Genomic DNA, 16455 nt, shown 5'->3' with positions numbered 1-16455 from the left:
AAAGCCGAAATAGCTGACACACACTTGGTCAATGGTTCTCCAACTGAAGGTAACAGAGTCAAAGCCTCTATCAAGAGGCCTCTTGATAGTGGAAAGTAAGGCCAGTAGGTAAGTTCCGACGGTGATGAAAAGTGCACGAACCCAAGCCATATACCATCCTATTGATCTGTCCATTAAATCAAATTAAAGTGATGCGAAGTGTACTACATCACTGGCTACGCAGATCACTTGCGTCGCAGCGCAGGAGGTGATAGTGACACTAACTACATCCACACAAACTCTATTACGAAAATGTACGTACGTATGTCCCACAGCTCCTCATAAACCACTGTACCGCACTTGGTACTCATGTCAGTTACTCTCAAGAAAAAATCGCTATGAGGCTAAAAACCACCGACCTATGAATGGGGTAGGGGAAGGGATTGGAAAGAAGTAAAGCCATAGACGCGCGAATACTCAAATTTTATTCATCCATAATTTTAGCATGAAATCACTTAATGGGTTGCAATAAACTTCAAACAATTTTCAAACCATTATGGAACTTTTTTCGCTGATAACTCGCACAAAATGATGAAAATAAAAACGTTTATTGCTTATTATATTTTCGTTGTTCACGCAGTAAAACTGCTGCATCAGGCACGACGTTTTTACTTATTTCTTATTTCGCGACACATTTTTCACACAATGTTCACATACACCACAGAATGTACCTGTAAAATTATACCACTGTATGACACACAGGTCCCCATGAGCCAAGGACCTTGCTGTCGGTGGGGAGGCTTGCGTGCCTCAGCGATACACATAGCCATACAGTAGGTGCAACTTCAGCGGAGGGGTATCTGTTGAGAAACCAGACAAACGTGTGGGTCTTGAAGAAGGGTAGCACCCTTTTAAGTTATTGCTGGGCAAAAGTCTGGATACCTGACTGATCTGGGCTTGTAATGTCAACCAAACCCTCCTTGCTGTGTTTTCGTCATTTTTTTCTGAGGGTATTTATGATGACGGCGTCCTCCCCGGTAAAATACTCCGGAGGTGAAATAGTCTCTCATTCGGTCTCTGGACAGGGACTACTCAGGAGGATGTCGTCATCAGGAGAAACAAAACTGGCGTTCTACGGATCGGAGCGTGGAATGTTCGATCCCTTAATCGTGCATGTAGATTAGAAAATTGGAAAATGGGAAATGGATAGGATGAAATTGGATATAGTCGGAATTAGTGAAGTTCGCTGGGAGGAGCATCAGGACTTCTGCTCAGGTGAACACAGGATTATAAATACAAAGTCAAATACAGATAACGCAGGAGTGAGTTTAAATGGAGGTAAGCCACTGTGAACAGCACTGTAAATGCATTATTGTAGCCACGACAGACACAAGCCAGCACCTACTGTAATAGTACAACAATATATGTCAACTAGCTCCGCTGATTATGAAAAGACTGAAGAAATGTATGATGAGATAAATGAAATTATTCAGATAGTTAATGGAGACGAAATTTTAATCGTAATGGGGGACTCGTATTCGGTAAGATAAAGACAAGAAAAACTAGTTGGTGAATATGGACTGGGGAAAAGGAATGAAGAAGCCGTCTAGTAGAATTTTGCACAGAACATACTTTAATAATCTCTAACGCTTGGTTTAAAATCGTGAAAGAAGGTTGTATATGTGGAAGAGATCTTGAGACACCGGAAGGTTTCAGATTGAACATAAAATGATAAGACAGAGATTTCGGAACCAGATTTTAAATTGTAAGACAGATGTGAACTCTGACCACAATTTAATGATTATGGACGGAAATTAAGGAGATGTGACTTGAATAAGTTGAAAGAACCAGACGCTGTTGAGAGTTTCAAAGGAGCATTAGGTAATGGTTGACAAGACCAGAGGAAAAAATACAATAGAAGACGAATGGGTAATTTTAAGAGATGAAATAGTAGCGACATCAGAAAGTCGAAGAGGTAAAAAAGACAAGGCCTAGTAGAAATCCTTGGATGACAAAGGAGATGCAGAGTTTAATTGACAAGAGGAGAAAATATAAAAATGCTGCAAATGAAGCTGGAAAATGGAATACAAACGTCCAAGAAATGAGAATGGCAGGAAGTACAAAATGGCTAAAAAGGAGTGTCTAGAGGACAAATGTAAGGATTGAGAAACATATTTCACAAGGAAAATGACAGGTACCACCTACACGAAAATTAAAGAGGCCTTTAGAGAAAAGACAGGCAGCTGCGTGAATATCAAGAACTCAGAAGGAAATCTCGTCCTATGCATAGAAGGGGAAGCTGAAAACTGGAATGGATCTGTACAAGGAAGATGAACTTGAAGGCAATATTACAGAAACGAAAGAGGACGTAGATGGAGATGAGATAGGAGATGTGATATTGAGAGAAAGACCTAATCACTGAAACATCTATGTCTAAACAAAGTCCCAGGAGTAGACGACATTCCATCAGATCTACTGATCTACTGATAGCCTTGGGAGAGTCAGCCACGACAAAACTCTTCAATCTGAAGATAAATGAGACAGGCAAAATACCCTCAGACTTCAAGAAGAATGTAATGATTCCAATTACAAAGAAATCAGATGCTGACACATGTGAAAATTACCTATCAGTGGTTGCAAAATACTAAAACGAATTCTTTACAGAAGAATGGAAAAACTGATAGAAGCTGTCTACAGGGAATATCAGTTTGGATTTCGTAGAAATGTAGGAACATGCGAGGCAGTGCTAAACCTACGACATATCCTAGAAAGTAGGTTTAGGAAAGACAAACCTACGTTTGTAGTTTTTGTAAACTTTCAAATTCTGAAGGTATCAGTGGTAAAATAGAGGGACTGAAAGGCTATTTAAAACTTGTACAGTAATCAATTGAGGTTCATGAAAAGGAGGCAGTGGTTGAGAAGGGAGTGAGACAGGGCTGTAGCCTATCCCTGACGTTATTCAGTTTGCAAATTGAGCAAGAAGTAAAGGAAATGAAAAATAAATTTGGAGTAGGGGTTAAAGTCAAAGGAGAAGAAATAAAAACTTTGAGGTTTGCCGATGACATTGCAATTTTGTCTGAGACAAAAAAGGATTTGCGAGAACAGTTGAACGGAATGGTTACCATAAATAAAAGAAGAATAATGAAGCAGATTAAATCGGTTGATGATGAGGAAATTAGATTGGGTAACGAAGCACTTAAATTAGTAGATTTAGGCCACAAAATAACTGATGATGACCGAAGTAGAGAGGATGTAAAATGTAAACTGGCAATGGCAAGAAAGGCGTTTTTGAAGAAGAGAAATTTGTTAACATCGAGTATAGATTTAAATGTCAGGAAGTCCTTACTGAAATTATTTTTATGGAGCGTAGCCATGTATGGAAGTGGAACATGGACGATAAAGAGTTTAGATAAGAAGAGAATAGAAGCTTTTGAAATGTGGTACTAAAGAAGAATGCTGAAGATTAAATGGATAGGTCACGTAACTAATGAGGAGGTACTGAATAGAATTGGGGAGAAAAATATGTGGCTCGGTTGACAGGACACATTCTGAGACATCAGGGGACCCCCAATTTAGTATTAAGGAAAGTGTGTGTGGGGTGAGTGGGGATGGGGCTAAAATCGTAGAGGGACACCAAGAGATGCATACAGCAAGCAGATCCAGAAGGATGCAGGTTGCATCAGTTATTGGGAAATGAAGAGGCTTGCAGAGGACAGAGTAACATTGAGAGCTGCATCAAACCAGTCTCAGGACTGAAGACCACAACAACAAACATGACACATAGTTCAGAATATACGACGTCAAATACTGAAGTGCATGAAAAACTGCCACAGCAGGCATGACTTTAAATTTATTACTTCTTTGCTACTACCTCTGTTCACAATACACTTTACGGACAGTATTCACATATGCCACTGAATGTACTACAAATTATATCATTGTATGACACAGAGTTCAGCAGAAGGGACGTCATAAACATTTGAGCTAAATGTACTAGTATGTGCAAAATATGTTAAATATATCTGAAACGTATGTGACATATGAGTACATGAACATAGCAACGGATGAAAACCTCCTCCGAAATCCCTGGACCAATTTCAATCAAATTTGGTAACACACTCCACCTACTATCTGGAAAGGAATACTGTGGGGGTAAGAACCAGCAACCTCCTATTAGTGTAGGGATAGTATAGCAGGGAGAGGAGGACTGAGGAGGAGATGGACAGACAAAGAGCAGGAAAGAGGATATGGACACAGATATGGGGAGGAGGAGATGTACAGAGAGAAGAGAGGAGATGGACTGAGAAAGAAAAGAGGAGGAAATGGAGAGAGAGAGGGAGGAAGAGGATTATACGGACAGAGAGAGGACGTGGGAGATATGGACAGAGAGAGAGAGAGAGAGAGAGAGGAGGAAATGCACAGAGAGAGGGGGAAGAAGGAGGAGACTGAAATAGGAAAAAGGAGCAGGTGGACAGAGGGGAAGGAGCAGGTGGACAGAGAAGGGAAAGAGGAGGCGTCGAATAGAGACAGGGGAGGAAGGGGTGGATAGAGGGAAGGAGAGAACGAGATGGATAGAGAGACAGAGTAGAGGAAATCGACAGGGCGAGGTAAGAGGAAGATTTTGACTGAGAGAGAGAGAAGGGAACGAGATGAATGTAGAAAAGAGGAGGAGATGGAAAGAGATGGTAGGAAGAGGAGTAGATAAACAACGAGTAGGGGAAGTGAAGATGGACAGAGAGATGAGAGCAGGAGTTGGACAGAGAGAGGGGGAAGAGATGGGCAGAGAGAGGGGGGAGGAGATGGACAAACAGAGAGGTAGGAGGAGACTGACTTAGAAGGGGAAGGGGAGATGGAAAGAGTGGGAAGAAGCAAGTGGACAGAAGTGGGGGTGTAGATGGACTGAGAGAGGGGGAAGAGGCGATGGATAGAGAAAGGGGTAGGAGAAGACGGACAGAGAGTGGAAGTAGGAGGAGATGGACCAATAGAAATATCGAATAATACATATGCAAACAACACTGGGTATTCAACTTGTTTCATATATTGTAAACGGGACCATTATGCAGCGGGTTTCTCATTCAGAAATCGCATTTGAATTTTGGTTCTTTGTGAGTAGATTATGTTATGCCTCACGTAACAAGGTGAAATGTCTACCAGCTCGTGTTGGAATTCGTCTGTGGCTGGACTTTGGGCTTTCGAGACTACGATTTATCGTTGGGCAATACTGCTTTCGCGCTGGTCAGTATCCAGACTCTCATGCGACTGTTGAATAGATAAGTTCACGAGGCCTGTATTCAGTGACATGCAGGATGTCAACGGCCAAACGTAAATAGCGCCAGAAAGGACTGTTCGCTCGGCCGTGCAGGATCACACAGTCGAGTTACGTACCTTGAGTAAAAAAATCGGCTTCCTTATGACAAAACACGAACAGTGCGAAGATGAGTGGAGCACCACTGAGTGTCTGCTCGGTGACCATCGTCTTGCGGCTCCCCTTCACGCAGTTGACGCACTGACAGAGTTGCGCCCCATAACATTGGATGCAGGACTGAGACCAAGTTGGTTTCTTAGACGATGGACGTAAGCGATGTGTGGAGACTCTAAAGAGAACGAAAGTCGCCAGATTTAATTCATCATCGTTATACTGGCCCAGCACGTGGCATGATGGTATGGGGTGCCATTGTGCACGCAACATATTTAACTGTGGTTAACACAGCCAGTAATTTGTATAACAAGACTGGTCGTTTTGCTCTTCTGTTCCTCATTCCGGCGCTGTCGATACAGAAGATGCTAGGCTGTTTCCTTGACCAACAAGTTCTCCGGTTCTCTCATTCACTAAAGACATCTGGTCATGCTTTAGAAAAAGATTGTCACAGTACAACTCTTCAGCCACTCTCTTTCTCTCTTTCTCTCCTTCAATCCTGAGGATGGTTTGCACGAGTACCCGTTCTCCCCTTCTGTCTGCCTTCCTCTTCATTACCGCATATGTAATGCGTCCCACAGCACTCATAATCTACCTCATGTATGACAACTTTGGTCGTCCCTGGAAATTCTTTCACTCAGTAGCGCCTTCCGCTATAATTTCAATAATGTTATTGTGTCTCAGAATGTGTCCTTCAAGATTGTCTCTTCTTATTTCGATGCGTCTCCATAAAAATCCGGTTTCATGTACTCTTCTCGGCCCCTCTTCATGGGTAACTCTGTCCTTCTGACTGATCTTCATCATGCTTGTGTAACACTAAATCTCCAGGGCTTCTACACTCCTGGAAATGGAAAAAAGAACACATTGACACCGGTGTGTCAGACCCACCATACTTGCTCCGGACACTGCGAGAGGGCTGTACAAGCAATGATCACACGCACGGCACAGCGGACACACCAGGAACCGCGGTGTTGGCCGTCGAATGGCGCTAGCCGCGCAGCATTTGTGCACCGCCGCCGTCAGTGTCAGCCAGTTTGCCGTGGCATACGGAGCTCCATCGCAGTCTTTAACACTGGTAGCATGCCGCGACAGCGTGGACGTGAACCGTATGTGCAGTTGACGGACTTTGAGCGAGGGCGTATAGTGGGCACGCGGGAGGCCGGGTGGACGTACCGCCGAATTGCTCATCACGTGGGGCGTGAGGTCTCCACAGTACATCGATGTTGTCGCCAGTGGTCGGCGGAAGGTGCACGTGCCCGTCGACCTGGGACCGGACCGCAGCGACGCACGGATGCACGCCAAGACCGTAGGATCCTACGCAGTGCCGTAGGGGACCGCACCGCCACTTCCCAGCAAATTAGGGACACTGTTGCTCCTGGGGTATCGGCGAGGACCATTCGCAACCGTCTCCATGAAGCTGGGCTACGGTCCCGCACACCGTTAGGCCGTCTTCCGCTCACGCCCCAACATCGTGCAGCCCGCCTCCAGTGGTGTCGCGACAGGTGTGAATGGAGGGACGAATGGAGACGTGTCGTCTTCAGCGATGAGAGTCGCTTCTGCCTTGGTGCCAATGATGGTCGTATGCGTGTTTGGCGCCGTGCAGGTGAGCGCCACAATCAGGACTGCATACGACCGAGGCACACAGGGCCAACACCCGGCATCATGGTGTGGGGAGCGATCTCCTACACTGGCCGTATACCACTGGTGATCGTCGAATAGTGCACGGTACATCCAAACCGTCATCGAACCCATCGTTCTACCATTCCTAGACCGGCAAGGGAACTTGCTGTTCCAACAGGACAATGCACGTCCGCATGTATCCCGTGCCACCCAACGTGCTCTAGAAGGTGTAAGTCAACTACCCTGGCCAGCAAGATCTCCGGATCCGTCCCCCATTGAGCATGTTTGGGACTGGATGAAGCGTCGTCTCACGCGGTCTGCACGTCCAGCACGAACGCTGGTCCAACTGAGGCGCCAGGTGGAAATGGCATGGCAAGCCGTTCCACAGGACTACATCCAGCATCTCTACGATCGTCTCCATGGGAGAATAGCAGCCTGCATTGCTGCGAAAGGTGGATATACACTGTACTAGTGCCGACATTGTGCATGCTCTGTTGCCTGTGTCTATGTGCGTGTGGTTCTGTCAGTGTGATCATGTGATGTATCTGACCCCAGGAATGTGTCAATAAAGTTTCCCCTTCCTGGGACAATGAATTCACGGTGTTCTTATTTCAATTTCCAGGAGTGTAGCTGTCTTATGTCTTGTTTTCCTGTTGTCCACGTTTCATACTCATATAGCGTCGCACTGCAAACAAATGCTTTCATGACGTGTTTCCTTATTTCCAGACTAATGTTCTTGTTGGTGAGTAAGTTCTTTCTCAAATTAAATGCATCTTTAGCCTGCCGTCAGCCACTATCAATAATGAACTTTGGCACATAACTGAATCAACATAGAATGACGTACCACTATCTGCCATGGAAGCTGAACTCGAGTAGATGCCTAGCCGGTTTAAACTCAGTTTTGCTGTCTCAGATAGCACATTTGTCTATCAAAGTTCGCAACCCTATGTAACCCAATACCAGCTACAAATATAACAATGTATATTTCCTAGTATATTAAATGTACACATTAAGTAAAAATTAGTTAAAAATTACATTGGAACGAGACAGCAAACACAACAGAACCAATTGATAAAAACTAACTTCTGTTTGTGGAAAAAATTAATGCACAATACAGAGAAAGGAGAAGACGATAAATACCCTAAAATACTATAGTGAACAGAGGTAATTAAATTCGTGGGAATTAGAGACCAATACTGTGCCAATGATAATAGCGATAAGAAGGTGTTGTTTTCGTACTTTTGTAAAAAGGGACACTGAAAGTATAAAAAGTGAAGTTTTTGATAGCGAAGATAGTAGGGAAACCAGGCAAAATGACAAACTACGAAAGGTAAACAACTGTTACAGTAAACATAAAGAACCACAAAAATCACAGCATGTGGCAGCAAGAAAGAAAGTAAAAGCCCATTGATGATGCTGTAACTTCAGCAAAACATACTTCAGTAAAAGATGAAAAAACATTAAATTGTGTTTTAGTCAAGGTAGATCCCATCCAAAAGCAAATTTATTTTTAAACATACACAGACACAAGAGCTTCAACCTCAAGATTAAATAATTTAAAGTATTCTCCAAGTTTAGCGTTATTCCCAATGGTAAACCATCTTATACTGTCAACTATTGCAATGAAGGTAAAATCAGAAGCTGTTCTACAACACAAACATTCCAACGATACAAAGCAGTTAGTGACGTTTGCCTCAAAGATTTTGAGAAGAGTTCAGTGTAATTAATCTCACATTGCGGTAAGTGAACTGCATGTATGTCTGTACAGAAAGAAATTTCATTTAATCAGAGACCCCAAACCGCTGATTTCTCCACCTGGTCCCCAATCTAAATTATCAGAAAAGACAACACATCAGCTCCAATTGTGGGCACTGTACTCGAACAGTTATGACATCTACTAATGGTCCATCTTGCAGAATGGGAATGGTCCTGCCTTATTGCACCTAAACATGAGGACCAACATTGACTTTCATAGGCAGGAAGCTACGTGAATCGCCTGGATGACAATATGCATGAATCTGATGACCGTCAACTTCCATTCTGCGTGGTCATAACATTTAAAAAACAAAATCAGAGTACAGTTATGTCAAAATCTTCCTAGAAATCTGTTTCATCGCCATTTATCAATCCACATCAAGTAGCAGACGTATCCCAAACAAAATCTTGCTCATGTGCAGACCCTGAACATTATTCAACCTCCTGTACCCACTGTACGCCCAGAACCTAGACACAAGCCCCTAATATCATTGGGGCTCTCGCATCTGGGGTGACACCTTCGTCTGTAATCCAAGATAGACACAAGGCTCCAGGGGAACCAACTTTTTGAAGTTGCAGCTGTATAGGATCAGCTGATCTGGCACTAAAATCAGCTTCAGCTGCGACTAATGTCACAAGATGAACAAACTGCCTCAATCCACGCCTCCAACAGGATCTCAGTAGTCCTATGACCTAAGACGACATGATTACCTATTTAGTTAGTTTCATGTTCCGAGGGTCATTTTGCGCGATAAATTGTAAAGATGTGGCTAGACTCATTTCACATATACATCGGAAATTAATTTGTAAATAAGTCCACATGCGTAATATTTATGGGGTTTCTTCATATATATATATATATATATATAGATGTGAGTTAATAATTCCTACCCACAGCCTTTAACACATAATAACAGAAATTCTCCTGCGGAATAGAAGGCGTTGTCAAGGAGAAACTTTTTCAGTTTTCAATTTTTACTTTGATGTCTCTCAGATACTTTTTTATCACTGGGTAAGTGATCAAAAATTTTTGTTGCAGCATAGTGCACCCCTTTTATGCTAAGGACAACCATAAGTGGTGTAATGAGTATTACTTTCCCACTAGCTGGCTGTATGAGGGACACTCATCCACTGAATCTTATACAGAACACAACGTCCTTGCTCATCTGATCGCATTTACATTTCGCGGGTTAGTTCTATGTGCCACTCTGTTTCAGAACCTGTACTTTCCACAGTTGTCCTTCCAGGAGTATACAGTAACTGTATTCGGGTGAAACGGTCACTGTTCTAAATTAACACTGGGGAAAGAATGGGGAGTAAAATCGGCCATGTCATTTTCAAGGAACCATCCCGGTATTCGTATTAAGTAATGTAGAGAAATCTTGGAGAACGTAAACTGAATGACTGAAAGGCATGGATTCGTTCATTGACAATACATAGTATTGGAACTTCCTAAAATTATCGAACAAAGTCTTCGCCAGGAACGGTTTGCAAAACTTGTTATAAGCTTCAAGCACTGTCCTTTGTATGGATTCAGGGTATGCTGCTAATTTTTTCTGACAATTCCCCTACGATCTTTATAGCGAGGAGATAGATGTTTCTGGCTCTGAGCACTATGGGACTTAACTGCTGTGGTCATCAGTCCCCTAGAACTTAGAACTACTTAAACCTAACTAACCTAAGGACATCACACACATCCATGCCCGAGGCAGGATTCGAACCTGCGGCCGTAGCGATCACGCGGTTCCATACTGTAGCGCCTAGAACCGCACGGCCACTCCGGCCGGCTGATGTTTCTGTTTTCATAGCATTCCTCGAATGGTAATATTATGAGAGAGTTGTACTGTTACATGTTTCTTATTTCTTTATGATGCGATTTATGGTGTTTTTCAACTTCTGCCACTACTCTTCTACAAATATCAGATTGGAACTTTATATCACTTTTACTAAACTTAGATTATCAGTTTGCTTTATTGACGAACCATTTGCTTTGGTGAACAATTCCTTCGTAATGGCCTTATGATCACTACCCCCCTTCTCTTTGTTGACTCTCGAGAACATCGGTGTGTTTGTACTTGTACAAGAGAGGCCTAAAATATTATTCATGCGTGCGAGCTCTGGAAATAGTTATAAGAGGCAGTTGCCTCACATTGTGCTCACTATTACTTTGCAACACTGTTTACGCTCGCCAGTAACTTTCACTTACTTTACCCTATCGATGCTAGGCAAATTAAGATTCCCCTCCCAAATAAGAGTTCGTGGTCCAGTTATCTAGGGCGCTTGGGAATGTATGATAAATTATGTTCAGTTTAAACTTCAAGTGACACACGCTATAGGGCGGGCTATTATTGTGTGGTCGTAACAGCATGTGTTTAACACAACTATTCACCCTAAGGCAAATATGGCGTGATGAAGTAATTGCTGCGAGGTCTCACGCTGCCATAAATCGCCGTTCTTCGATGCTGAATGGTGAAACTTGAATCTTTCTGCATTTTCATACTTCTCATGACAAAAACACTGTTGGCACTAAGAGTTTTGTCCCAAAATTGACTTCATTTCGGCCACATTTACATGTAAGTTACAATACTACAGTAATGAGCCCATGTTCGTTAAATCAGTAAGATGGGCTTATTGCGCTATAAAGTTATCATCGCATAGCGACTGATTACAGCTCCCTTTCATTTCCATGAACAGGGCTATTTTTTTCAGACTGCGTAGAACCCACTGAGAATATTGCCCCTATTAACACTTGCATATTCTGTTTTGCATCATCACAGTTCCGAGAGTTCCGAAACCTGTACGGAAAATTGGAATATATCATCATTTCCGCCCGTTTTATTGCTCGTAAAAACCACACATTGCATATTGTACCACCATATAGCGAGATCTTCAGACGTGGTGGTCCAGATTGCTATACACACCGGTACCTCTAATACCCAGTAGCACGTCCTCTTGCATTGATGGGTGCCTGTATTCGTCGTGGTATACTATTCACAAATTCATCATGGCACTGTTGGTCTAGATTTTCCCACTCCTCAACGACGATTCGGCGTAGATCACTCAGAGTGGTTGGTAGATCACGTCCTCCATAAACAGCCCTTTTCAATCCATCCCAGGCATTCGATAGGTTTCATGACTGGAGAACATGCTGGCCACTCTAGTCGAGCGATGTCGTTATCCTGAAGGAAGTCATTCACAAGATGTGTACGATGGGGCTGCGAATGGTCGTCCATGAAGCCGTATGCCTCCCTAATATGCTGCCGATATGGTTGCACTATCGGTCGGAGGATAGCAACCACGTATCGTACAGCCGTTACGGCACCTTTCATGACCACTAGCGGCGTACGTCGGCCCCACATAATGCCACCCCAAAACAGTAGGGAACCTCCACCTTGCTGCACTCGCTGGACAGTGTGTCTAAGGCATTCAGGCTGACCGGGTTGTCTCCAAACACGTCTCCGACGATTGTCTGGTTAAAGGCATATATGACATTCCTCGGTGAAGAGAACGTGATGCCAATCCTGAGCAGTCCAATCGGCAAGTTGTTGGGCCCATCTGTACCGCGCTGCATGGTATCGTGGTTGCAAATATGGACCTCGCCATGGACGTCGGGAGTGAAGTTGCGCATCATGCAGCCTATTGCGCACCGTTTGAGTCGTAACACGACGTCCTGTGGCTGCACGAAAAGGATTATTCAACATGGTGACGTTGCTGTCATAATTCCTCCGAGCCATAATTCGTAGGTAGCGCTCATCTACTGCAGTAGTAGCTCTTGGCGAGGCAGGTCCGAACAACATCGCTTTGGTTCACTCCGAGACGCCTGGACACTTCCCTTGTTGAGAGCCCTTCCTGCCACAAAGTAACAACGCGAACGCGATCGAACCGCGGTTCTGACCGTCTAGGCATGATTAAACTACAGACAGCACGAGCGTCCTGGTGGAATGACTGGAGCTGATCGGCTGTCGGACCCCTTCCGTCCAATAGGCGCTGCTCATGCATGGTTGTTTACATCTTTGGACGGGTTTAGTGACATCTCTGAACAGTCAAAGGGACTGTGTCTGTGATACATAATCTACAGTGAACGTCTATCTTCAGGAGTTCTGGGAACTCGGGTGGTGCAAAAGTTTTTTGATATGTGTAAATGGCTTTTGGATTGACGGTGAATGGTATCGTAGCGCTGCATAAAACTCACCCTTTTGTATCAGAATGTCGTGGGCACGACTAATTGTAAAATGCCTGGTGGGCAGCCTGTTCCATACATCTTCCCAGTGCACAAGCTGTGAACTACCACGAAAACTCGTACCCCATTATGTAACGTCGGAAGGGCGATGGCAATCCTGTTGCCGATTGTGCGCTGTTAGCATAAGCAGTTTCTTTTTTTTTTCAGTAGACTCGCACAGTTGTATACATGGACCGCTATTAGTCAGTTACGTATTCCACAGATCATCTGAACGACTATTTTATGGAAATGATGTGTGGTAACATTAATGAACACATTTTTCGAAACTTCCTGGCAGATTAAAACTGTGTGCCGGACCGAGACTCGAACTCGGGACCTTTGCCTTTTGCGGGCAAGTGCTCTACCAACTGAGCTACCCAAGCACGATTCAGGCCCCGTCCTCACAGCTTTACTTCCGCCAGTACCTCGTCTCCTACCTTCCAGACTTTACAGAAGTTTCCTGCGAACCATGCAAGACTGGCCCTCCTGAAAGAAAGGATATTGCGGAGGCGGCCTAGCCACAGCCTAGGGGATGTTTCCAGAATGAACACTTTTTTTGTTCTGTCCGTGCAACTGTACTTGAAAACTAGAGTTGTTGTCTGTTTTTATTTATGTATTTATTTTATTGTACAATCTACCAGCTCTTAAAGAGAAAACCAGTCCATGGAATAGAAGGTGTTGAGGAGAAAAGATTTTAGATTAGATTTAAAAACTGCTTTGCCACCTATCAGACATTTTATTTTATTAGGTAAATGATCAAAATTTTTTTGTGCTGCATATTGAATTCCTTTCTGAGCCAATGACCGCTTCAATAATAGGTAATAAAAGTCATTTTTTTTAGTCTTGTAGGTGTGGTCATCAGTATTCTTCTCAAATTGTTACGGATTATCTGTGACGAATTTCGTTAGCGAATATATGTATTGTAACGTTGCAAGTAAATTGCGTAAGTCCTTGAAGAGATACTTGCATGACGACCACACGTGAAGACGGCATACTGTTTTTACTTCCCGCTTTTGTGTAATCAATATTTTCTTTCTGACTGATGAGCTACCCTAGAAAATTATTCCGTAAGATGTTATTCAGTGGGAATATGCAAAGTATGTCGGGAAGTTGATTGGTTTTTTCCTAAGACTAGCAATCATAAAAAAAAGAGCAAACTCAGCTGAAAATTGTTTGGAAGCTCAGTAATATGCGTTTTCAGATCAAGTTTTCATCAGTAGACGTGCCTAGAAACCTGGAGCGTTCTACCCTGTTTGCCGACCTATGTTCATTTGATACACCAACTGTTTGAATGATTCTATTTGTCGCACAGAATTGAATATAGCGTGTTTGCTCAAAATTAAGAGAGGGCTCATTTTCAGAGAACCACTTAATAATTCTTTGGAAAACAGCACCAACAGCCTCTTCCGTTTCTTTCTCAGTAAAGAGATTTATTGTAGCACTAGTATCGTCTGCAAATAGCTTCCATTCACTTATTGCACCTCAAGAGGAAGGTCATTACGATAATTAGAAATAAGAGTGGACCCAAAATTCAGTCCTCTAGGATTCCATTTGTGATTTCTAACCCGTCACTAAAATTTTCTACCTTCCCACAGCTATTGTTTCTTGGAATTTCTATAATTCTATTAATTCCTATGAAGAACGTTGGTGTTATTTCGAGTTGCTTAAAGTTTCTGGAATGAAGTTTATAATAGACTTTCTTGCTTCTTCAACTGAACCATTTAATCCTATCTTTGCAGCTACATTTAGAAAGCGATTGTTAAAAGTACTTGCAACTTGTGTCTTATCATTCACAATATTGTCATTTAGTGTAATTGTTATGCTAAATTAAGCACCGACTCGCTGTCCTGTCTCTCATTTAACAATACTCCATAGAGTTTGTCTTATTATCTGCATTGGTTATTTCTGTCAGGATGTGCATACTTCTGGACATTTTAATCACTTCGACTAAAATATTATAGAATTTTTTATAGTAAGCAAGTAACAATGGATCTTGATTTATTCTGGCATTTGTATAAATTTCCCTTTCCCTCTTACATGAGATTTTAATTCCCTTGTTTATCCATGGCTAACTTAATTGTTTTTAATGAATTTTCTGGATTACGTTTTAGGAAAGCGACTTTCACATATTGACACAAATTCACTGTGTAATAAATTGAATTTGACATTAGCATCCCTTTCTATATATACCTCATTGCATACCACCTCTATTAACTACTCTTAAAACACTGCATTCTGTTCTCATTAATAAGCCACACTGCTTTCAATGACTGTCTCATGTCTGTAAGGTGCTATACCCATATTGTTTATTTCCATTACCTGTGCATCATTATTAGCTAGACCATCAACAATTGGGTACACATTAATTGTTGTAGCCCAAAAACTGCCTTTAAAAATGTTATTAGTGTCCTACTATCTTACTAGCCATGAGTTGGAAAACTGACTACTGAAAATAGGTCCAAACACTCAGATGGCAATTCCAGTTCATTTTTCCTCTCTTTGCCGTTAAATAAATTTTTATTCAAATATCCACAAACTATTAATTGTTTTTTCTTGTCTGGAAGGCAGCTCAATCAAGCATCAAGAGCTGGAAATATTCCATGGTTGTTAGTGGCAATGGTTTTTCTGCTGTCATCAGAACAGCATGAACAGTGTACATCTAGCGATTGGCTTTGCATTGATGTCCAGTGCTACCCAAAACGATCATAAACTAAAACTGAAACTAAATTCATAATGTGGACCTGTGTCATCAGAGAAGAGTAAATAGAAACAAGCATATGCAAGGTATATTTTGTGATGTGAATAACAGAGTTAACTTTTTAAATCTATTTTCCATTTCAGGTAGTGAACACATCTCACTAATGTGTCAAATGGAAAAAAGTCAAAGACTAAGTGAGTAAGTAGCTGGATATTTCTTTTAGATTCATAAACGTGAGAGATTGATGCATATCCTGGAAATGCATTTCCCTCATGTCCAAACAAGGTAAAATCAGAATCACAATTGAAGTCTAGTGATGCTTTCATGGAGACTCAACTAAGTCACGAAGTGAGTCACTTAACACTTCATATAAACAGTATAAACAGTTTCATACGAGTTTATCACACAACGAAAGATTATACAGTATGTGTTGACGCAAAACCACTTTAGAACCGCTTCAAATGAGTACAAACATGTGAGATACAGGAGAAGCAAAACTAGGTAGAAACAGAATCATTAAGCAAGAAGTCAGGAGTACACATTACAAGAATTTGTGAACAGGAAGAAGGTATATCAGAAAAAGTTAACCAACAAGTTCCTTATCTTGGATAATTGTAGCCAATTCCAGTTGATTGTGGTGAGTGCTATACAGTGGACTATAGTGTTTGTTTCTTTGATTGTTAGTGTTACCTTGTAATGATGGAGCATGAGAGACAAATCGAAAATAATGCAGGACCTAAAAGTAAGTTTTAAATGCCAGGTTTCACT

The 16455-nt window shown here is 42.3% G+C and overlaps 1 non-coding gene across 1 annotated transcript; it reads right to left on the bottom strand.

Annotated features, from left to right (window-relative positions):
* Positions 1–13298: 13298 nt before the first annotated feature.
* On the bottom strand, positions 13299–13373 carry Trnal-caa (transfer RNA leucine (anticodon CAA)). Its single transcript has one exon. It is a non-coding gene; the product is annotated as a tRNA-Leu (tRNA).
* Positions 13374–16455: the final 3082 nt, after the last annotated feature.

Source organism: Schistocerca serialis, chromosome 1 (genome assembly GCF_023864345.2).
Source record: "Schistocerca serialis cubense isolate TAMUIC-IGC-003099 chromosome 1, iqSchSeri2.2, whole genome shotgun sequence".
Taxonomy (NCBI): domain Eukaryota; kingdom Metazoa; phylum Arthropoda; class Insecta; order Orthoptera; family Acrididae; genus Schistocerca; species Schistocerca serialis.
The sequence above is the reverse complement of the archived record's forward strand: the minus strand, read 5'-3'. Positions and strand labels throughout refer to the sequence as shown.